Source organism: Macrobrachium nipponense, chromosome 32, assembly GCF_015104395.2.
Source record: "Macrobrachium nipponense isolate FS-2020 chromosome 32, ASM1510439v2, whole genome shotgun sequence".
In the NCBI taxonomy this organism is placed as follows: domain Eukaryota; kingdom Metazoa; phylum Arthropoda; class Malacostraca; order Decapoda; family Palaemonidae; genus Macrobrachium; species Macrobrachium nipponense.
In genome coordinates, this window is record NC_061094.1 from 32,794,827 (window position 1) to 32,817,716 (window position 22,890).

The window sequence follows — 22,890 nt, forward strand, 5'->3', positions numbered from 1 at the left end:
TGAGAATTTCCTTATGATCGATAATAGTAACGAACCTATTCCTTCGTAGAAGAGAGTAGCTGGTAACTCAGGCAGAATAGTGCGAAACGAGAGGTTGCTGTCATTGTGGATGACGCAGTATATTTAATCGGTACTCCCCGGCAACTTTCCAGGAGTTTCCGATTTAACATTTGGTTAATTAAGCGTAATGTTACGACAACACAAAATCAGCTTCTGTATATAGCGAATTCTGTTTCGCTTAATATGCCAACTTGAGAGTTTCTGTTCAAATAATGGAAAATCTATTCCTTAGATGAATGAATAAGCTGGCAACTCGGCATAAGACTGCGAGAAGGTGAACATAAGCTGCTGCCTGTAACTGTCACAGTGTCTCACACTGTCACCAACTCAGTGTTAGGATTGAGACTTTGTAGTGGAGCCTTTAAATCTTCTCCAAACACTTCAGTATGTTGTGAGAGTGGCGAACCCCCATTATCCGTACATCGTGATCTTGTAACAATGAGAAGTGCTTTAAAGATAACGTCTACTGATTCCCCACAAAAAAAACTATTTGGCATGCGATATATTTATTAGTAATCACGAACCACCTTTTCCAATAAGAGCTAATAGGTTATTGGAATCTTATTGGCCTTAGAGTAAATATACTCCCACCCGCAAATTATCCACCTCCATGGATGATGAAGAAAATCAAAGTATGTTCTAACCTTTATCATCTATCAAAAAAGCAAAAAAATTATACTTCAGATCGCTATAAACAGTATACATTAGAACACATTCGAAGTAAAAGGCCCACATAAAGCAATATACACTGATGGATCCAAATCTTCTGCAGGAGTTGGTTGTGCTGCAGTGGTCATCATACAAAATAAGTCAGAATTCATTGCCAATTGAAGCAACCGTCTTTACTGCTGAGGTTAAACAGCAATATAGGTTGGCAATCATCAAATAAAATTGACAATAATAACTGAATAATAAATTTGTAATATATTCTGACTCAAGAAGCGCAATTGAATCCCTCAAGAGTTATTCACATAAGAACCCTTTAGTAAAGGAAATTAAACAAATCATCAATAAATTATATTCACGTGGGGTTAACATTGAAATATGCTGGATTCCTGCCCATGTTGGAATCCAAGGTAATGAAAAGACAGATGAAAAGCCAAGTCTGGGATAAATTCACCAATTTTTGACAATAAATTGCCTGCTACAGATTATATAAACTCAGTGAAGCAGTGCATAAAAACAAAATGGCAAAATCTGTGGATAGTGAAGCAAACACCAATAAATTAAAGTGCATCAAACAGAAAGTAGACTTGTGGAATACATCAGTACAAAATGAAAACGAGCTGAAGTAATATTAACAAGATTACGAATAGGCCACACAAGACTAACTCACGAGTATCTAATGATAACTCCACAAGGGAACATCCCTCATTGCAATGTGTGCAATGCAATTTTAACAGTCAAGCATATTTTATGTGAATGCCTAATTTTTAATAGAGAGAGAAATTTATATTTAGGCAATAAATCATTATCAGAAATACTATCAGAGTCAGATCATTTTCTTTATATAGAATATTAATATTTTAAAAAAGACTAATTTGATTATAACGATTTAACATATACCATTTTAAATAGACGACTTTTGTCATTATTATCTATTTCAGTCTTTTATAAGTTCAATTCATATTTTTTAATTCCAACCTCATCATATCACTTAATAATCCCCTCATTTATCATTAATTATTATAATTCATTAACTTCATTCCATACCATTCCATGTTGTAGACATAACATTTTATAGCGTATTTTTTAAATAATTTTCTCCCGAATATTTCAGGCCAGCACTGTAAGAGTCTGATTAGACTCATTGGGCTGGTAAATCTTAACTTTATAATAATTATAATAATAACTCAGTGTTAGGTAGCTCGTTGTAATGCTCAGTCGGGTACTCTCTCTCTCCCGCGGGATTGATTTACGAACCGTATCTCTGCCCTACAATCATGACTTTCGCCTCGGGTTGAGGGGATTTCTGGTAATCATGAATAAACGACTTCCTTTTGCTAAGAAATTTTCAACAGAGATATCTCTTAGACATGTTCGGCGCGCTGCACCGCACTGTAACAGAATTCTGTACGAGTCTACCGCAGCATAGCACTATAATAATGCTCTCCTGCTTATGCAAAGCGCAGTTCCTTATTAGGGAAGGAAGCATGCTTAGTGAGGGAATGGATGAGTCTGCTGGGGACCATTTCCTCGCTGGAGAAGCTTGTTTCCCTGAATAGACTGCAATTCAGACCTCTACAGTTTTTCCTACAGGAGAACTGAAATAACATCAAAGATCTAGAGATAATTCTAAACGTCTCTCAATGGGTTAAGGATCACTCAGGTGATACTGAGAGGGAGCCAGGCATCCGGACAGAGGTCCTGGCACATAATCTAAAAGAATTGGAAGCAATTTGGTTGGCTCTCCAGTTCCTCGAAGAGTGAGGTTTTTGGTCGAGTGGTCCAAATCATCTCAGATAATTCCGCAGCTCTCTCATATCCCAAGAAAAGAGAGATGGTTATCGGCATAGCACGGAAACGTAACGATCCTTAAGAAGGTTCGTTTACACGATTGCACGTCCGTGCGGATCTTCTCGATCGACGGCAGCAACTACTGACGTTTGAGTAATCCTCGCTTAGAAGTATGTCGAAGAGTTTGTGGAGACTTTGGGGACGTCCTTTCGTAGATTTTGCAATATTGAAGACGAAGAAGCTTCCTCTACGTTGCGCCCTTATTCTCGATCCGAGAGCGGTAGCCAATAGACGCCATCCTATAGTATGGAATGGGTATAGTTGGTTAGCCCTTTTCCCCTATTCAAAAGCTTAGGAAATGTAATAAGATAATCGTGGCGTCAGAGGGAGTGAGAAAGACGCTGATCGCCCCATGTTGGCCTTCGAGAGGCTGGATTCACAGAGGTCACGTCCTTCAGAGAGCACTTTCCAAGGACCCTTCCCGAGAGAATCGGTCTACTCTAACAGCCTCACTTCGAGAGGTACCTAAAATCTCTCCGCTCTGAGTCTGAATGCGTTCAGACTGTCAAGAAGCGAGAGGATCTTCAAGATTAATTGCAAGTCTCATTGCCAAAGCAAAGCAGTGCTGCATATTTTGCAGTGTACCCAATCGGAGTGGGCCGTTTCTGGACATAGGGCAGGAAGAATGACTGTTCCTCCACCTCTGACCTCTGTGAATTACTTTTCCACCGCCTTCCCATTCCGTCTGAAGTATGGGATAAGCTAGCAGTCCCAACTATTGTAGAATACGGAAATATGTTGACGGCCTCTAGGCTCAGAGATTCGGATCTGTCAAACAACAAAGCCCGTTCACGATCTTTGAGGTCTGTGCAAATCTTTGAAATTTTTTAGATCGAAGCTTCCGGCATGGAACTTAGATGTAGTCTGAAGTTCCTGATGTCAAAGCATTTCGAACCTCTCCTTTCTGTAAACTTAATACACGTAACCAGAAAGGCTAATTTTCTAACCACTCTAGCTACGGCAAAGATGGTTAGTGAGGTTTTTAGCCATCATCAGAGGTTTTGGCTTTAGAGGACATAATTCGGTGTCCTCTAAGCCTTCCGTTCTTGCTAAGAACGAAAACCCGTCTAACCCTTGGCCCAGAGACCTGGAGATCAGGGAGGCTGGCACAAATTATTGGGCAAGAGCCACAGAGAGTCCTGTCCCCTGTCGGGACTCTCAAGTTTTATCTTGATAAAAACTAAAGAAAGTCGAGGTCATTCGGACAATCTGCGGTGTTCCGTAAAAAGACCAGACTTGCCCATGTCGAAGAACGCCCTGGCGTTATTTTTAAGGAGTCTTTCTAAGAGGCTCATTCGTCATGTTTGGAACAAAGATTTGAAACCTTTTAAAGTAAATGCTCACGAGGTGAGGGCGCGGCCTCGGAAGCATTTCAACAGAGCATGACACTCAGTAATATCCTGAGTGCCACGTTTGAGCGAAGCAACTCTGTGTTCGCTTCACACTCCCGACGGGATGTGAAGACGACATATGAGATCTGCGAGTCGCTAGGACCATACATATCCGTAGAAATATATTGGGAGGCAGGAAGCAGCACGAATCCTATCCTATAGAAAAAAAAGGGATAGGTGTGCCTTTTTTAACTTTGAAGGGTTGGTCGCTTGAGGCGCTTTCCCTTTCGTTAGCCTAGAAGTTATGGGACTAACTTCGATAGGTTAGGTCAGGTGGTGGTTTTAGCTTCGTTGCCCTCACAGTATGGTCAATATGGTCTAGTCACATTGTGGTCACGCTCCCGTTGACAGATCATCTAGAGCGCACCAACTACACAGGTCACTACCTTGTTGGCAACTCTAGTAAAGCAAAAGCAGACTTCGGTGACAGTAATCAAGAAGTCAGCTATGCTAACAGGTAAGGAATCAAGATGTCAATCATCTGCACTTGAGGTGTTTCCTAATCCTTCTATTCTGTCCCTTCCCACCTCCAATGGTGGGATTCAGCTATATATATATCTGACAGGTAAGTTTCATGAACAAAATGTTATTGTTATGATACAATAAAGTTTGTTCATACTTACCTGGCAGATATATATAATTAAAGTACCCACCCACCTCTCCTCAGGGGACAGTGGTATGAAAAATCTGAATAGAAAATGGGAATGATTCCTGATATCCGCCTCCCAGCAGCGGGAATGGGTACTAACCACCTGGCCGCCCACTGCGTGTGCCGGGAGTTTTGAAATTCTGTCGGACTTCGGAGAATACAGCTATATATATATCTGCCAGGTAAGTATGAACAAACTTTATTGTATCATAACAATAACATTTTTACAGTTTCCTGTAGGTCTGGGAAGGGTATGGGTTTTAGGGAGATAGCCCGCTACCAGCTGTCTCTGATGACAAGTAGGTAATACGTATTTGGGACACGCTCTCATCAAGCAGAACCCTGATCTTTGTGCTTGTTCACCACCAATCATAGATTCAGTAGTTTTTTTTTTTTTTTTCCCCTCTCTGTGGAACTTTTTATTGGTGGTCCAGATAAGACCCCATTGTGTCCAGTGCTAGCCAGTTGGTACTACACAAAATGGAGCTGACCTCTTATGCTGGAGTGATGGCTCTTCTTTATCAGTATCAGCAATTACAAGATGTCCAGGAACACCTTTTTTTGTCTGGCTTTGTTCTGCAATCAGGTGGGTTTAAGACTCCACAACCGTTGAATAGGACAGCTGTCCATTTCAGACATAGGTGGTTAGGTTCATAGTAGCTAATACCTCAAAACTCTCACTGGGCATAAAAAGTATCTCATCTGGCTCTTCCATCATCTGTGAGGCAGGAGCCAGGTTAAATGCTTGCTTATCTACACTCAGATGCAGGTACCCTACTGGATTAAGCATCCTGAATTAAAATTGAGGCTCCGAAGGTATGTTAAAGTAATTCGTTTTTTGTAGGTATGTAATCCATAATCTTATATGTATTGTAATTCTACTTCAACCACTCAGTGTAGCCCCTGCTACCAAAAGGAAAATGCTGAATGTCATAGGCAAGAGGGTTTTCCCTTTCTCGTCTGCCTACCTCCAATTAACCACCTTGTTACCAAGCTTTAATGACTGATTCCTGCTCATGCTGAGGAATACTCTTCATAAAAGACTGGTTTGTATGCCAAAGAAATAGTACAAATTACATATTGTACTTCAAAAATGAGTGTTATGTATATAGAAACTTGAGTTCTTTATTTTCACCACATATCCTTATACATATAAATATGTGAGTTACAGATATTAAACGCATGAGATTTTAAGGTTTTTATCATTTAAATGTAAACTTAATATTTCCAGGTCCAAGATGGGCATCATGGAACTTAGGCATTTTCCTATGTATCCGCTGTGCAGGGATCCATCGAAACTTAGGAGTTCATATATCAAGAGTAAAAAGTGTCAATCTAGATACGTGGACACCACAGCAAGTAGCTGTAAGTCACTTTTTTTTTATGCATGCCAGTAGACATTGATGATATACATTACATATCATTTGATAGTCCTTGTCAAGCATCGAACCTCCCAACCAATTTGACAGTTGATTGTTTAGAATTTGGAATCAGCTCTCGAATAGTATTATCAGATAACTAGTTGCAAGTTTTTTATCATCATCATCTCCTCCAACTCTATCTATTAGGATAGCTTGTGTGAAATTTTGCCACGCCTGTCTTTCCTGTGCTTTGTAATCCACAAATCTCCTCTTATCCCTTGCCTCTTTTGTCACTGTCCTCATCCAAGTAGGTTTGGGTCTTCTAATTCTTTCTTGTGCCCACAGGATCCCAGTTGACACTGTCATGTACTGTTCTCCTTTGGGTTGAGCGAAGGAGATGTCAGAGCCATCTCCATCTCCCTCTCAACATTATCTCATCTAGATATGGAACTTCAGTAATTTCCTTTTTTATGTTATTATTTCTAACTCTTCCTTGTCATTTGACTTATTCATTTGAAAGATTTGTTCTCAAATGACAAAATCTTTAAGATTTAGTTTCCTGGTCATGCCAGGATTCACTAAATTCTCTATCAAGAAAGCCTGTACTGGACATCATTGTTCCTAAGCACTTGAAACATTCAACTTCTTCAATCCTTACTCCATCTGACGCTATTCCAACCCTTTGTGCTTACTCTGTCCTTGTTACTGTTGGTTTTCTTAGATTTATTTTGAGATCCATTTGTATAGGTACACAGCCAACCAAGCTAAAATTGTTAATCATGTGGTTTTAAAATGTCGTTATCTGCATATTTTAAAGACTTAGCTTTTTGTTGGTGCTCCACACCAAATTTTCTCTTCTTTAGGGTTGTTTTTTTTTTTTTTTTTTTCCTCCATAAAATTGGTAAGAAGAGCAAACAACAGATGAAGTAACTGTCCTTTGTGGCACTTCAATATTCACTGAAAATTCACTTGGGACCTCATCAGCATTTATTTTTGCAATAATTACTTTGTCCAAGGATGATTTAATTTTTAAGAGGGATTCCATAATGATACAAGACCCTTCATAAATTGGGTTTGTGGATGGTGTTAAATGCCTTAATAAAATTAATAGAAACCATCAGACATAAATAGTAGCCAGTCTGTGTAACTCCTGTATTTTCTAGAATCAATGTGTTCTCTCCAAGGTTTTTATCAATTTCTTTCTCCAGTCTATTAAGAATTAGCATGCAGAAAACTTGCAGTTCAGTCCACTTCAATGCAGTGCCTTTATAGTTACTGTACCACATTGTCGGGTCACTTTCTTCAGTACCTTTTCTGTGTTCCATTTCCCAGTCATCAGGCTTTGTTTTCTTATTCCATATCCTACCCAACTGTTTAGTTAGTATTTGAGTTGTCATTTGAGGTTCACTTAAAATCATCTACATAGTGATTCCATCTTAGTCTGGTATTTTCCCTTTCTAAGTTGAATTGTTATTGATTCCAAATAAAAAATTGTGAGTTCATTTATTAGTGCTTAGAAGTCTTCTTAAGCTTATGTTATATTCATTAAATTATAATCCTTTTACGTATTTGATGTTCATAACCTTGCAAAAATGTTTTGCCTCACATTGCCTTCTTGTTCTGATGTTAATATTAACTCATCCTTCCTGTTAACAGGTATTACTATTTGAGATGAATCTTACCTACTGTTAAATTTAGCTATACAGTGGACCCTCCTGCATTCGCATTCTCCAGATTCGCGGATTCACACATTTGCGGATTTCTCTCGGGAACGTTTCCCCGCATTATTCGCGTAATATTCGCACATTCGCAGTATTTTTCTATGAGAAATATCCACTAATTCCTGGTTTGTTCATGCCACTTACCTGACAGATAAATATATAGCTGTATTTTCTGAAGTCCGACAGAATTTCAAAACTCGCGGCACATGCAGTGGGCGGCCAGGTGGTAGTACCCATTCCCGCCGCTGGGAGGCGGATATCAGGAACCATTCCCATTTTCTATTCATATTTTTTTCTGTCGCCGGTCGGTAAACTACTGTTTACAGACCTTCGCCCAGGATTTTTTGGATTTGACTCGCATTTAAGTATCTGATTGACTTTTGGTATTGATTTTGGATTGTTGGATTGGCATACGCGATAGTGGACTGTTTTTTGACTTTGGATTGGCTTTTCTGTAAAAGTGATGTCTGGATCAAGTGCAGTGAGTTTCAGAGTGTGTGTGAGGAGTGATTGTAAGGTGAGGCTACCGAAATCATCGGTAGACCCCCACACAGTATGTATGAGTTGTAGGGGCATATTTGTTTGGTGGATGATCGGTGCAATGAATTTGTTGATGGATTGGCCGATGATGATTGGAGGGTGTATGATTCCTATCGGCGTAAATTGGAACGCGATAAGATCAGGAGGTCTTCCTCCAGGAGTGGTTCTACCAAAGGTAAGGGTGATAATATTTCTCCTGCAATAACACCTGTAGATTTTGCATCTCCTAAACCTGTGTTGCCTTCGGGCCCTGAATCTGTCTCGGGAGAAGGTAATGCCCTCTCTCTTATTTTGGAGTCTCTACGTACTCTAGAGACCAAAGTGAAAGCCTTGGAAACTGGCTCAGTGCAAGTGCGTGATCGTGCCCCTAGTGTTATGGAGGGGGCGTCAGATCGGCCCCATAATGCCTCTAGGCCTAGACCGCTATCGGACTCCCAGGAATCAGGGAGGGGGTATGTCGAAAGCCGCAAGAGGGTTACGGGGGCTCCCCACCGATCTGGCGTCCCTTTGGCAGGCCTTGTTGCAAAGTCCCAGGCTGTCAAGGAGCGCGCACGGGCGCGCATCCCTGAGAAGCAGGTAGTTGTGCCTGTGAGAAGGAAGGAGGCGTCCCCTCGCCCCTCGTCTTCTCGCAGGATCAGCCCTGCTCCCTCTGTTCGTTCCTCTCCAACGAAGAACATTCTTTTGTCCCTTCAGGACCAGCTATCGACGCTTATGGCTCAGAGGACTCGCCCAGCAGCAGTCGAGCCTAAGCGGAGGAAGGACCTTAGACTGCCTGTCAAGAGGACGAAGCAGTCTCCTTCTCCTTCTCCTTGCTCGTCTCTTTCGCCGATTGCATCTCCTTCGGCGATTCGCCGATCTCGTTTGCCCGCTAAGAAGACGGGTTGTCAGGACGCTTTCGTTCCCTCTCGACGTCATGGGCAGGCTGCTTGCCGTGATTTTCGGGAGGACGCTCAGGACGCTTTTGGGTGCGCTCAGGACGCTTTTGAAGACGCTCGGCAGGACGCTTCGGGGGACTCCGGCCAAGAAGAAGACGTACACCAGGACGCTGGGTTGCGCGCACAGGCGCGTATACCTGAGAAAATGTCTACCTTTTTGTTGAGGAAACGTAAGGACGCTTCTCTTGCAAGTGAGGCTGCCTCGGGCGTCACTAAGGACGCTCATCGCCGTCAGGACGCTCTGCCTCCTTCGAGCGGTAAACGCCACAAAGAAGACAGCCTAGAAAAGGCTTCTACCAGTAAACATCGGGGGTCTTTGATTAAGGCAAGACCCGATAGACGTACGCCCTCTCCGGAGAGGCGGTCTCCTCTTCCGATTAGGGAAGAAGGAGAGTTGAGTAGTCCTGCTGACTCTGTTGAAGAGGAAGCTTCTGCTGCCTCTTCAATCTCGGACTATAAAGTTCTTGTGCGGCTGTTGTGTTCGTCCTTCGAGGACAAGTTCCAGCCTGCAGCTCCCAAGTCTCCTCCTTCGCAGTTTTCATCCTCTAAGACTTGTAAGACCCCGGAGTTTGTCAAGATGAAGACTTCGCTCTCCACTAAGCGGGCATTCAAGAAACTCCAAGACTGGATGGAACGAAGGAAGGATCAAGGCAAGACAACTTTCGCCCTTCCTCCCGCTAGACTCAGCGGTAAAGGAGGTATGTGGTATAAAACCAAAGAAGACGTTGGTGTGAGAATCCCTTCTTCAGCACAAGGGGATTTCTCCAGCTTGGTGGATTCTCAGAGGAGGTCCCTTTTATCCACTGCTAAAGTGACCTGGACCCCTACGGAGAACGGACCATCACTTTGAAGGGGCTGCTCTGGACTCTTGAAGTATTCAACTTCCTAGACTGGTGCGTGGGAGTTGCTGGATCTGCAATCGAGAAGCCCAGAGTCTCTCAGTCTGGGGGAGCTGTCCAGCGTGCTATCATGCATGGACAAAGCCGTCAGGGATGGTTCAGAGGAGCTGGTCTCTCATTTTGGAACGGCCTTATTGAAGAAGAGAGCTTTGCTGTGCGAAGAAGAGAGCTTTGCTGTGCAATTTCACGGCTCGATCAGTTACTCCAGCTCAGAAAGCGGAGCTGCTCTTTTCTCCTCTTACGAGCCATCTCTTCCCCCAGACTTTGGTTAAGGACCTGGCAAGCAGTTTGCAAGAAAAGGCAACGCAGGACCTCTTAGCCCAGTCCTCGAGACGTCCGGCAGTTCCTTCCACTTCTTCGGCTTTTGTACGACCGCCGAAGAAGGTTAAGCCCTTTCGTGGGGCTCCTCCCTCGAGAGCAGCTCCTCGAGGGAGAGGGCTTTCAAGAGGAAGAGCTTATTTCAAGCCAAAGCCATCCAAGTGAGATGCATGTCCTTCAGACACCAGTTGGAGCCAGACTGAAGTTCTTTGCGGGAGCATGGAGAGAGAGAGACACGGACCCTTGGTCCCTCAAGATCGTGGAGCAGGGGTACAAGATCCCCTTTTTAGATCTTCCTCCTCTTTCTACGACTCCCAGAGACCTTTCTCCATCCTATCAGGGAGAAAGAAACAAGTTTTATTCGATCTTCTACAACAAATGATCGAAAAAAGAGCGGTGGAACAAGTCGCGGACCCGGGGTCTCCAGGCTTTTACAACAGGATTTTCCTAGTACCAAAGCAGTCGTCAGGTTGGCGTCCAGTCCTAGATGTAAGCAGGCTCAATCTTTTCGTGGAAAAGACCAAATTCACAATGGAGACGCCTCATTCTGTTCTGGGAGCCTTGAGACTGGGCGACTGGATGGTGTCCTTAGACCTGCAGGACGCGTACTTCCACATCCCAATCCATCCTCTTTCAAGAAAGTACCTAAGATTCGTCTTGGGCAAAAAAGTGTGGCAGTTCAGAGCTCTTTGTTTCGGCCTGACCACGGCTCCAATGGTGTTCGCCGTAGTCATGAAAAATGTGGCGAGGTGGCTACACTCTTCAGGGATAAGAGTTTCCCTTTACCTCGACGACTGGCTTATCAGAGCTTCGTCGAGAGAGAAGTGTCTGAAGGACTTGCAGTTCACGTTAGCCCTAGCGAAGTCCCTGGGACTTCTTGTCAACCTCGAAAAGTCGCATCTGACCCCGACACAGTCCATCGTGTATCTGGGGATTCAGATGGATTCAGTGGCTTTTCGAGCGTTTCCGTCCCAGGAACGTCAGCGGCTAGGATTAGAGAAGATCTCGGCCTTCTTGGGGAAAGAAACTTGCTCGGCGAGGGAATGGATGAGTCTGCTGGGCACCATTTCATCGCTAGAAAGGTTTGTTTCCTTGGGAAGACTGCACCTCAGGCCTCTCCAGTTTTTCCTTACGGACGAATGGAAGGTCAAGGACGATCTCAATGCAATCTTGACAATATCACATCCAATAAAGAGCCATCTAAGATGGTGGTTCGACCCACAGAAACTACAGGAGGGCTTGTCCCTAAGTCTTCTGAGCCCCAACCTAGTGTTGTTCTCAGACGCTTCCAATCGGCGGGGCTGGGGAAGCAAGTCATCGCGGGCTGGAAGGGAGGCAACACTAGAGGGGAGGAAGTGTCAGGCTCCTGGAGAGGGGAACAGGTAGCCTGGCACATAAATGCCAAAGAGCTAGCAGCAATCTTTCTGTCTCTGCAGTTCTTCGAAGGGAGTTTGATGAACAAGATCGTTCAAGTAAACTCCGACAATACCACAGCACTCGCTTATTTGAAGAATCAGGGAGGAACACACTCCAGGTCTTTGTTTCACCTGGCGAAGGAGATTCTGCTGTGGGCGAAAAGAAGAAAAGTTACGATCCTGACAAGGTTCATTGCAGGAGTGCAAAACGTCAGGGCCGACCTTCTCAGTCGTCGGGAACAAATCCTACCGATGGAATGGACCTTAAACAAAGACGTGTGTCGAGACCTTTGGAGGTTGTGGGGACGTCCTCTGGTCGACTTATTCGCGACGTCAAGGACCAAGAGACTTCCTCTGTATTGCTCACCGGTCCTAGATCCAGAAGCAATCGCTGTGGACGCGTTGCTTTGGAATTGGACGGGCCTAGATCTGTACGCCTTCCTGCCATTCAAGATCATAGGGGAAGTCATGAGGAAGTTTGCGGCTTCAGAAGGGACGAGGTTGACCCTTATCGCCCCGATGTGGCCAGCGAGAGAATGGTTCACAGAGGTCATGTCTTTCCTTGTAGACTTTCCAAGGACGTTGCCCTGGAGGAAAGATCTACTCAAACAGCCTCACTTCGAAAGGTATCACCAAAACCTCTCCGCTCTGGGTCTGACTGCGTTCAGACTATCGAAAAGTTGGCCAGAGCGAGAGGTTTTTCGAAAGCAGCGGCGAGAGCAATCGCAAATGCAAGACGTGCATCTACAAGAGCTGTATACCAATCGAAGTGGGCTTCCTTCAGGGCATGGTGTAAAAAGGAGGGAGTTTCCTCTTCCACGACCTCTGTGAACCAGATAGCCGATTTTCTGCTCTTTCTCAGGAATGTACAGAAATTAGCAGTCCCTACCATCAAGGGATATAAGAGCATGTTGTCAGCGGTTTTTAGGCACAGGCCTGGACCTTTCTGACAACAAAGACATTCATGATCTCTTAAAATCTTTTGAGACTTCAAAGATTCCCCAAACGAGACCGCCTTCATGGAATCTTGACGTGGTTCTTAGGTTCTTAATGTCGAGTCCTTTTGAACCTCTTCAAGCAGCGTCTCTTCGAAACTTGACAAGGAAGGCTCTTTTCCTAACTTCTCTGGCGACGGCTAAGAGAGTTAGTGAAATACAAGCTTTTAGTAATCTAGTGGGATTCAAAGGAGACAAGCTGTCTGCTCTTGAGCCCAACTTTCTTGGCAAAGAATGAAAATCCTTCTAACCCTTGGCCGAAAAGCTTCGAGATCAAGGGTATGTTCAAGTCTGGTGGCCAAGAACCAGAGAGAGCCCAGTGCCCTGTCAGGGCTCTCAAGTTCTATGTGCATAGAACAAAAGAGGTAAGAGGTCCCTCAGGTAATCTCTGGTGTCGTGAAGAGACCAGAGTTACCTTTATCATAAGAATGCTGTTGCTTTCTTTCTGAGGGACGTCATTAAAGAGGCTCATTCATCTTGCCAGAAGACTGATTTGAGCCTCTTACGAGTGAAAGCTCACGAAGTTAGAGCTGTCGCTACCTCTCTTGCCTTCCAAAAGAATATGTCAATCAAGGACATTCTTGATGGCACCATTTGGAGGAGCAAACTCTGTCTTCGCCTCACATTACCTAAGGGATGTGAGAACGATTTTATGAACGACTGTAATTCTCTTGGGCCATACGTTTCTGCAGACACAGTCTTGGGGGCTAGAGGTAGCTCTTTCCCTATCCCTTAGTTAGGTTTAGGTTAGTTTTTACTGTTGTGTTTTTAGGTTGCGGTGAGTCTGTTGAAGATCTCCCATCCCTTAGTTTAGTATTCAAGGGTCTTTGGATAGTTGGTCAGGTGGTGGTCATTGCTTCGTTGCCCTCATATGTATGGGCTCGATGGTCTTGTCACGTTGAGGTCACATCCCCGTTGAAAGATCATCCAGAGCGCACCAGCACTACAGGTCTTCACCTGGCTGGCAACTCTGATTAAGCAAAAGCAGGCTTAAGTGACAGTAATCACAGAGTCTACTTTGCTAACAGGTGAGGAACCAAGATATACATCATCTACTTAATTTAAGTTTCCTATAAATCCTATTCTGTCTCTTCCCACCATCCGAAGGTGGGATTCAGCTATATATATATCTGTCAGGTAAGTGGCATGAACAAAATGTTATTGTTATAATACAATTAAGTTTGTTCATACTTACCTGGGGGCAGTATATATAATTAAAGTGCCCACCCTCCCTCCCTCAGGAGAGAGGGGCATTAATAAAATATGAATAGAAAATGGGAATGGTTCCTGATATCCGCCTCCCAGCGGCGGGAATGGGTACTACCACTTGGCCGCCCACTGCGTGTGCCGCGAGTTTTGAAATTCTGTCGGACTTCAGAAAATACAGCTATATATATATCTGCCAGGTAAGTATGAACAAACTTAATTGTATTATAACAATAAAATTTTTTTGGATCAAGTTCATTATAAAATGCACTTTTTGTGATAAAACTATTAAGAAAACGAAGTAGTATAAACATTTTTAGTGGGTTTTTCTTGAGTTTTAACTACCAAAATAGGCTGTTTTTAGTGTTTTCATAGGGGTTCCAAACATTCGCGGGTTCTAACTATTCAAGGGGGGTCTGGTACGCATCCCCAGCGAATATTGGCAACCACTGTATCTCCCCACCGATCAGGCGAATCTGCATTCAAACAAAAAAATTGAATGGCTGCCCGGATGACTGTCTAGTTTACCTGTTCTCCACCAGGTGTGTTTCGAATGTTTTAGCTCTTGTCAGAATTCCCCTAGGTGATTGTTGGCATTCTGTGAAGTTTGGCTGTTTTACACCTGGTTACAGTATTGTAATTTCATTTTCCTAGGATATCTTCCAGCGGAAGCAATCCAATAATATCAGGCTTTGTAGGAATGTTTTTGGTGTAACCAGGATGGTTAATTGGAAGTTGATCAACATTCCTTTGTACTGACAAGGGTACACTTGGAACTACTAGATGTCAAGAATGTAGGGAATTGTTTTGAGAATTTTATGCCTGAATATGTCAGATAGTATAGGAAAGACTTGAAACTAATAGATTGCAAAAGCAATTAGTTATATCAGGACTTAACCTGTCAGGCGATCCCTACTCAGACTAGGCATTTGTTCATACACGAAACAAACCTTCGGTCTTAACATTAGGATTTACTAGCGCCAAGCTGGAAACCGGTAGAATTAAAATTACACTTGTGAGATCCAGGGACTAATGGCATCTATACCAGGTCACGGGGCATGTATACCCAGAATGCCCACGGCTACCTGTGACCCATCAGTTATTTTCCTACCGCCTTTAAGATAAGACGTGTTACTGTCTATCTCATTTAAAGCCGGTTTTTTCAGTTTGCCCGTTCTTTATCCATTTCATTTTTTATTTTTCATTCCTTTCTTTCTCCAAGTGTGATCAGTGGTAAGAGTGTATACGTGGTATGATGGAGAATTTTGCACCTCAACATCGGGATCGTCTACCGCTTCGAAGAGGAGACAAAGGAAATGCCCAGGAGTTAGTGGCTTTCCATGTTCTAGGTTCCTAACTTCGGTGTTGACGGATCCTCATCCAACGTGTAGTAGGTGCAGGGAAAACGTATGTACGGTTACTAATCCGTGTTCTATTTGTCGTGGTTGGTCGGTGGAACAGTGGAAGAAGTTCTATGGGAAAAGCCAATACAAAAGGAAGGGGGTGACGCCATCTTTGGATGACCAAACCTTACCGGCTTCTTTTGTATCGGTAATAAACCAGGCTGCACCATATGTTTCTCCACCTGCTTTTGAATTGTCTCATACCCCTTCGGTTTCTGCTAGCGGTTCTGTATCGGAAACGTCAGGAGGGGCCTTGGGTAATTTTATGAATAATTGCACTCTCCTTTGTTCCCAGCAAGTAGAGGGGGAGATCCGCCATCTTTGTTCCAGGCTCCTGCTACTCAAGCGCATAGGTTAGTGCTGTGGTCAGCGCTAGGCCTACCAGGCGTACCAACCTTGGGATGGTATGCTTGCGTATTATATGACGTCACGGTTCCAGCAGGGTCCGGCAGCGCTGAATGTTCCTCATCCCCCGGGCTTGCAATTTATGGGAATTAATGCCGCGGCTTCACCATCCCACTCAGTATTACAGCGATGCAGAAGCGTGGGAGGTAGTTTGCAGCAAACGTGCGGTTGCCAGCAGAAACCTCTCAGTCTCTCCTACGAGAGGGATGACGTCACAACATACGTCACACTCTGAGATGGCAGGCGTGATGACGTCACAGACCGATTCTTGGCCTTTTTCGCTGCACCCAGACGCTAATACGCCTTCTGACCCGTCAATGCAAACTGTAATGCAGAAATTACAGGATATAGAGGAGAGAATGAATAAGAGAGACAAAAAGAAAAAGTGTGATTCGCTTCTTCGTCTTCTTCCTCTAGTTCGGCGTCATCGCTAAGTCCGATAACGTCACGGCGAGCGCCAGTCAAGCGTTGGAGGAGGATTCGGGAGTTCCTGGCGGATCCTCGGCCAAGAGGAGAAGAATCAATTCTTCCTCTTCTTCGGTACCAAGACTGTCATTTCCAAGTCAGCAAGAAGGTCGGAAAATCAGTGGCTATTAAGCACAAGGTTGGCAGACGAAGCCGTTCGCAAGAGTCCGAACAAGCGAGAGAGGTGACGGCCGGCGAGCTAGCGGCGAGGCGGAGTTGCCAGTTCGGATCGCAAAAACTGCGATACCTCTGGTAAAAATCGACGTTGGTGGCGAAAGGTGCAGCGAGTGGAGGATTGGGGGAATTTGGGCAGGGGTTAAGTTTGGTCCCAGTTTCGCCTGTAAGGCCGTTCAAAATACGTACGAAAGGACGATAAGGCTCCTATTAAAAGTACGAAAAATAGAGAGTTGGCAACCTCGGCGGATACGTTCGTGGAAGGCAGTGTCCGTCTGGATAGAAGGTCGAGGCCGGGCTCGCCGACGCTCGAAAACGATGCCAATGCTAATAGAGACGAACTTACCTCTGTCTTAAGGGAGCCTTCATCTTGGAGATCTAGACGAGATTCTTGCTCTAGATCCGTGAGCAGAGAAAGAGTGAGACGTTCTCGTTCCCCTGCTGACTATCCGGGATCGAGCCAACAGCGGCCAGCAAAGATCAAAGAGACCGCGGCCGTAGGGCAGGCGGCCGTGGAATTCCGGGCCGTCTGTCAGAAGATAGAGGCGAGACAACATCCCTCGTGACGGAGAGTGGTACACTAGAGCCGGAGGAAGGAGAAAACCAAGAGTTTCTGGCCTCGTATGCAGAGGTTATTGATTTGATTCGTCAATTCAATAGCCTTTCGGAGAAGACAGAAACACCGGCCAGTATGCTTCCTCCTGGAATTGACATGGCGTTTGGACTAAAGAGGGATACCAAGGTGTCGTATGAATTGCCTTGTTCGAGTCATGCGGAATCGGTCTTGCAACACGTAAACGCAAAGATTGCAGGGAGGGATAATTCCTTAAGATCTAATAGATCATTTTAAATTTATTCCCCCTCCAATGATAAAGCAAAGGAAATATTTATACGACACCGAAGGTCCCTTTGCTGTCTAGACAAATGAACCCTAATGTGTAAGGTTAAGGCCTGGATTAACCTTGGATCAGGTTAAAATGGAGTGCCCTTCGATGATGTACAAGAGGCTGCTACGTTAGAAGCAACAGCTTCTTCTGTCTTTCAGGCTGCTTCCTGGTTAGACCTTTGGTCAACAGCAGTGGCGAAAATTGCATCCTCGGAAGCAACAAGGAAAGTAGTGGATGAACCATTGTTCATTAGATTACTACAGTCAGGGTCCAAGGCGATTGCGTACCTGACAAACGTAAGTGCCAATGTTTGGGCAAATATCCTGCCAATGAGGAGAGATGCAGCATTGGCTAGACTAAGCCGCAATGTGGATTTGGATTCCCTGTTAGCAATGAGGAATGGGGATATCTTGGAATCGCAACTACTGTTGCCAGAGGTCATACTGGAAGAGGCGATAGATAGAAGAAGGATGGACACTAACGATAGGTTGGTGCAACAGGCAGTTAGGAAAACGTCTAACAGTCAAACTACTCCTTTGGAGGGAAGACAACAGCAGATCCCTAATAGAGTCACAAGACCCGCTTCCCCAAAGAGGATAACTCATCGGCCCTTTCACAATAGAAACAACAGAGGAAGGGGCAATAGGGGAAGAGGGAGGGGCTCAAGAAGATAGGATAGGCGCCTCTCATCACTCGGCCACACCAGTGGGGGGGTTGCCTGGCAAATCACTGGAAGGTGTGGCAGGAACTAGGGGCAGAGCAGTGGGTGGTGGATGTTCTCAGGATCGGGTATTTGATTCCGTTCGAGGTAACCCCGCCCCTGACAGATCAACCATTACCCCACGTCACTTATGCCCACAAATCTCAGAAGGCCACTATTCTGCAGGACGAAGTGAAGAAGATGATGGAAAAAGGAGCTGTGCAACAAGTATGCAGTCCGACAAAAGGCTTCTACAGCAGGATTTTCCTGGTACCCAAAGCCAACGGGGAGTGGAGGACAGTAATAGACCTGTCAACGCTGAATCTGTTTATAAGGAAAACCAGTTTCAAGATGGAAACTCCGAAAACGGTTCTACAAGCAGTCAGAATCGGAGACTTTATGCTGACAGTCGATCTAAAGGACGCATACTTTCAGATACCAGTCCATCAGTCTTCAAGGAAATTTCTCCGCTTCAGTCTTGCAGGGAAAGCTTTCGAATTCAAGGTCCTGTGCTTCGGATTGACAACGTCTCCTCAAGTTTTACAAGAGTGTTCACCCTCGTGTCGGCGTGCGCATGCTCAGGGGATCAGGCTAATAAGATATCTGGACGATTGGCTGGTGATAGCAAAGTCCAGGGAGAAATTACTCAGGGACAGGGCGGCCCTCCTGCAGCTTTGTCACAGCCTAGGTATTGTGGTGAATCAGCAGAAGTCGCAGCTGGATCCAAGTCAACGTTTGGAATATCTGGGAAATGGTGATAGACACAACACAAGCCAAAGTATTCCCGACAGACCAAAGAGTAGAGAAATGCAAACAAGTGGTGAATGCCTTTCTGGGAAAGCAGGACACAGCCAGCAAGACAGTGGCAGGTGGTGCTGGGAATCCTAACCTCCCTGGAGAAGCTAGTACCCACAAAAGGAAGGCTACACCTTCGGTCCTACAATGGAGGATGAAGGAGTTTTGGTCACCAACAGTAGATCACCCGTACGAGCAAATTCCCTTGTCGGCAGAAGTGAGGAAAAGACTTGCTGTGGTGGGTGGACGACGACAATCTGACGTGGGTGTCCCCCTTCAACAATCCTCCCCGGACCTCTTGCTGTTTCTCGGATGCGTCACTAGAAGGCTGGGGAGCCCATATGGAGGAGTTGATGGTGTCAGCAAAATGGAGTTGCAAGGACAGAGAACTCCATATAAACGTGCTGGAGTTGAAAGCAGCTTTCCTGGCTCTACAAGAATTCAGGGAGAGAGTAAAGGGACACTCAGTGGTATTGATGTCAGACAACACCACAGTAGTAGCTTATATAAACAAGCAAGGAGGCCTAGTTTCTCGGCAGTTACATGTGATGACAGTTCAACTTCACCAGTGGGCTATAGAGAACCTGGTAGACATCAAGGCCAGGTATATTCCGGGAAAAAGAACATAGTGGCCGACAAGTTGAGCCGCAGGGATCAGATTCTGGGAACGGAGTGGTCCCTACACCAACAGGTAGTGGACAGGATGCTCATGTTGTGGGAAGGACCGATCATAGACCTATTCGCAACCAGGTACAACAAAAAGTTGGAAGTGTATTGTTCAGTAGTCCCGGACGCAGAGGCAGTAGCAGAAGATGCGCTACAACACCCCTGGGGACAATCTGGACGTGGTACGCATTTCCTCCATTTTGTCTAATCCGTCAGGTTCTGAACAGGGTAATGCGGTCTCAGAACTCAAGATGACCCTGGTAGCCCCGTTATGGCCGAAAGCAGAGTGGTTTCCAGACCTACTGGAACTCCTAGTAGATGTGCCAAGAGAGTTACCTCCATGGAGCAACCTTCTGTGTCAGCCTCACGTGGAGAGGTACCACCAGTCGGTGAAGTCCCTATCGCTTCACGGGTGGAGACTGTCAAGTATCTCCTCCGAGAGCGAGGGTTTTCGCAGAAGCAGCGACTCAGATGGCAGGTAATATCAGACAAAAAATCATCTGCGACAGTATACCAAGGAAAGTGGTCAGCATACTGTGATTGGTGTCGTAGAGGGAACGTGTCTCCACTCGGTACCACTATTCAGCAGTTAGCAGACTTCTGATATATCTCAGAACAGAAAAACATATGTCTGTATCTGCAGTGAAGGGGTACAGGGCTGCTCTAGCCTCAGTCTTACGAATGAAAGGAGTGGACATATCGTCTTCATGGGAGTTGGCCATGCTGATGAGGAGCTTTGAACAGTCATGCCACCAAAGGAGCTAAAAGCCCCAGATTGGGATCTGACCAAGGTACTGAGTAGTCTGACAAAACCCCCCTACGAACCACTAAGGCAGTCCACGGATAGGAGCCTGACCCTGAAGACAGTCTTCTTATTGGCCCTGGCTTCAACCAAAAGGGTGGGGGAGCTACATGGCCTCTCATATCTCATAAAGCACTCGAGAGGTTGGAGATCAATGGTGTGTGATTTTGTTTGTCCCAGAATTCGTGGCAAAGACCCAAAATCCAACAATAGTAGACGGCAGATTCGACTCCTTTACCATACCTTCCTTGGCAGACTTTGTAGACAACGACAAAGCTGAGATGCTCCTGTGCCCCGTCAGGGCAACTAAGGGAGTACTTAAAGAGAACAAGGCACCTCAGCCGGGGTGCCAGAGGTTGTTCGTAAGTACAGGACGGAACAAGAAGGAGTGTCCAAGAATACAATATCATTTTGGTTAAGGGAGACGATCAGAGATGCTTATACTGCAGAAGACAGAGGGTCAGATAGCCAGGTGGGAGCTAGAGCTCATGACATCAGGGGTGAGTGCTTCCCTGGCATTTAAGATAACATGTCTGTGGATAAAATTCCGAAAGCTGGCGTGTGGAAGCGCCAAACAACTTTCACCTCATTTTATTTGAAAGATGTTGCCCATAGATCCTTGGACACCTTTTCCTTGGGTCCAGTGGTGGCGGCCCAACAAGTGATATAGTTCATCCAGTGCCCCTGGCGGGTCAGTTTGCGTCTAGTCTAAGATGAAGGTATGAAAGTAGAATGAATGGGATGACTGGTCTTTTCTTTCTACTTTCTTCCTACTCCTTTAACTACAGGCAATATGAAGGAGAGTACCGTCATGTGCTGGAACGGACTAGATGCAGGTGAGATGGTCAGCCATACTGTGAAGCTATCTTAGCTGATGATATACTTTACAGTAGCAACACACCCCTCTGGATAATAAGGAAAAGAGGGGTGAAGGTGGATCCAGTCGCAAGGGACAAGAGTAAACAGTAGAATGGTATCTACACCCAGTGGGAGGAAACCAATAGATCCACTTATATCTTTGGTCCTAGGTTCATTGTCCATTCTCTTAGAATTTCCCTATAGATTCGGAAATGGATAAGGTGGCAAACTCCCAGTCAGTTGTAGAGACTTACCTCCCTCCAATAGTAAGTCTATCCTAATGTTAAGACCGAAGGTTTGTTTCGTGTATGAACAAATACCAAATTTGTAACTCATTTGTATTTTTCATAACTAACAAACCTGAGGTCTTAACAGTTAAAGGCCCACCTCGAACCACCCCTCTAGCAGTCTAAACTGGGTTAGAAATATAACTGATGGGTCACAGGTAGCCGTGGGCATTCTGGGTATACATGCCCCGTGACCTGGTATAGATGCCGTTAGTCCCTGGATCTCACAAGTGTAATTTTAATTCTACCGGTTTCCAGCTTGGCGCTAGTAAATCCTAATGTTAAGACCTCAGGTTTGTTAGTTATGAAAAATACAAATTAGTTACAAATTTGGTATTTTAGTAGGTTAGTATTGACTTCCTTTGTAGCTCTGCCTTCTGCTCCCCATTCGGTTCAGGAAAAGCGTAACGAGAAGTTAGAACATTAACCTATTTTTAGTTCTAATACAATTTGAAGTGAGTTCGTGACGGGAATGTGCCGAATCCCTCCATAGTTTGCTCATTTTCCCATTCCGTGTTAGAAGGATGGTGTTGGTGCCCTTGTTTGTACGTAGCCCCAGCCTAGGTCTGCCCTGCGACAGTTGAAAACGTCCGCTGCTAGGGAACTGAGTCGGTTCTCGGGACAATGGGATTCTGTGCCCTCCAATACCTACTTCGCCCGTTTCATGGTTTGAATCTCGTTTAAAGCGTTCGCCAAAGGACCGCTAAAGCAATCGCCGAGGACCGTTAAAGCGTTCACATAAGGACTGTTTCAGTAAGCGTTAATGTTTGCTCCGTAGGCACATTCTGTCGTCTTCAACACCTAGTTTGAGTTGTTAGCATGCATAGGCTTAATAATATATGATATAGACATTTTATTGAGATGATAATGTATCTGTAGCGAGTTTTACACATTTAGATATGTCGACTCAGTCGACTGTTTATCTCTCGCATGTTTTGGTTTTTCTAAATTCTCGTATGCTAGCATATTTCTTTTTCTTCGTAATGCTTGTGTTCGTTCTTTGTGTTCCTCCTCTTTGGCTATCGGCAAATCTTTTACTACTGCCTCGATTAATGTTTCTCTTTCAAGTCTACACTGTGTAGTATCTAAAGTTCTCACCGAGTTAGATATTCTAGCTTCAGAGATTTCTAACTTAGTTTCATATAGGAATGCTTTCAAGTACGTATATGTATGATCGCTTTCTGACGAGGCGGGAGTGTCGTTGTAACTCCTCTCCCACCGCCTCCTACTTCTGGCACCTTCTTCTCTCTTTCCCTCAGTCGACTCGTGTGGACCACGGACCAGGGTTCCCAGACGTACGATAATTATCGTATGAGTACGATAATTTGACTCTGTACGATAAACGATTATTAATCAAAATACGATAATTTGAAGAGGTTTGGTATGATAATTTGGTCTGAAACATCTGGGAACCCTGCTGTGGACATTGTTGACTTGTGTG

At 44.9% G+C, this 22,890-nt stretch overlaps 1 protein-coding gene across 2 annotated transcripts in view; it reads left to right on the forward strand.

Moving 5' to 3' along the window:
- The first annotated feature begins 5,491 nt into the window (after positions 1–5,491).
- Positions 5,492–22,890, forward strand: part of LOC135207325 (stromal membrane-associated protein 1-like) — a 116,478-nt gene continuing 99,079 nt past the window's right edge. Inside the window, exons 1-2 of one of the 2 annotated variants that reach the window (XM_064239025.1) lie at positions 5,492–5,663; positions 5,849–5,982. The gene's annotated coding sequence lies outside the window, so the exon portion shown is untranslated. The remainder of the gene's footprint in view (positions 5,664–5,848; positions 5,983–22,890) is intronic. The other variant, XM_064239026.1, reaches the window with a different exon arrangement.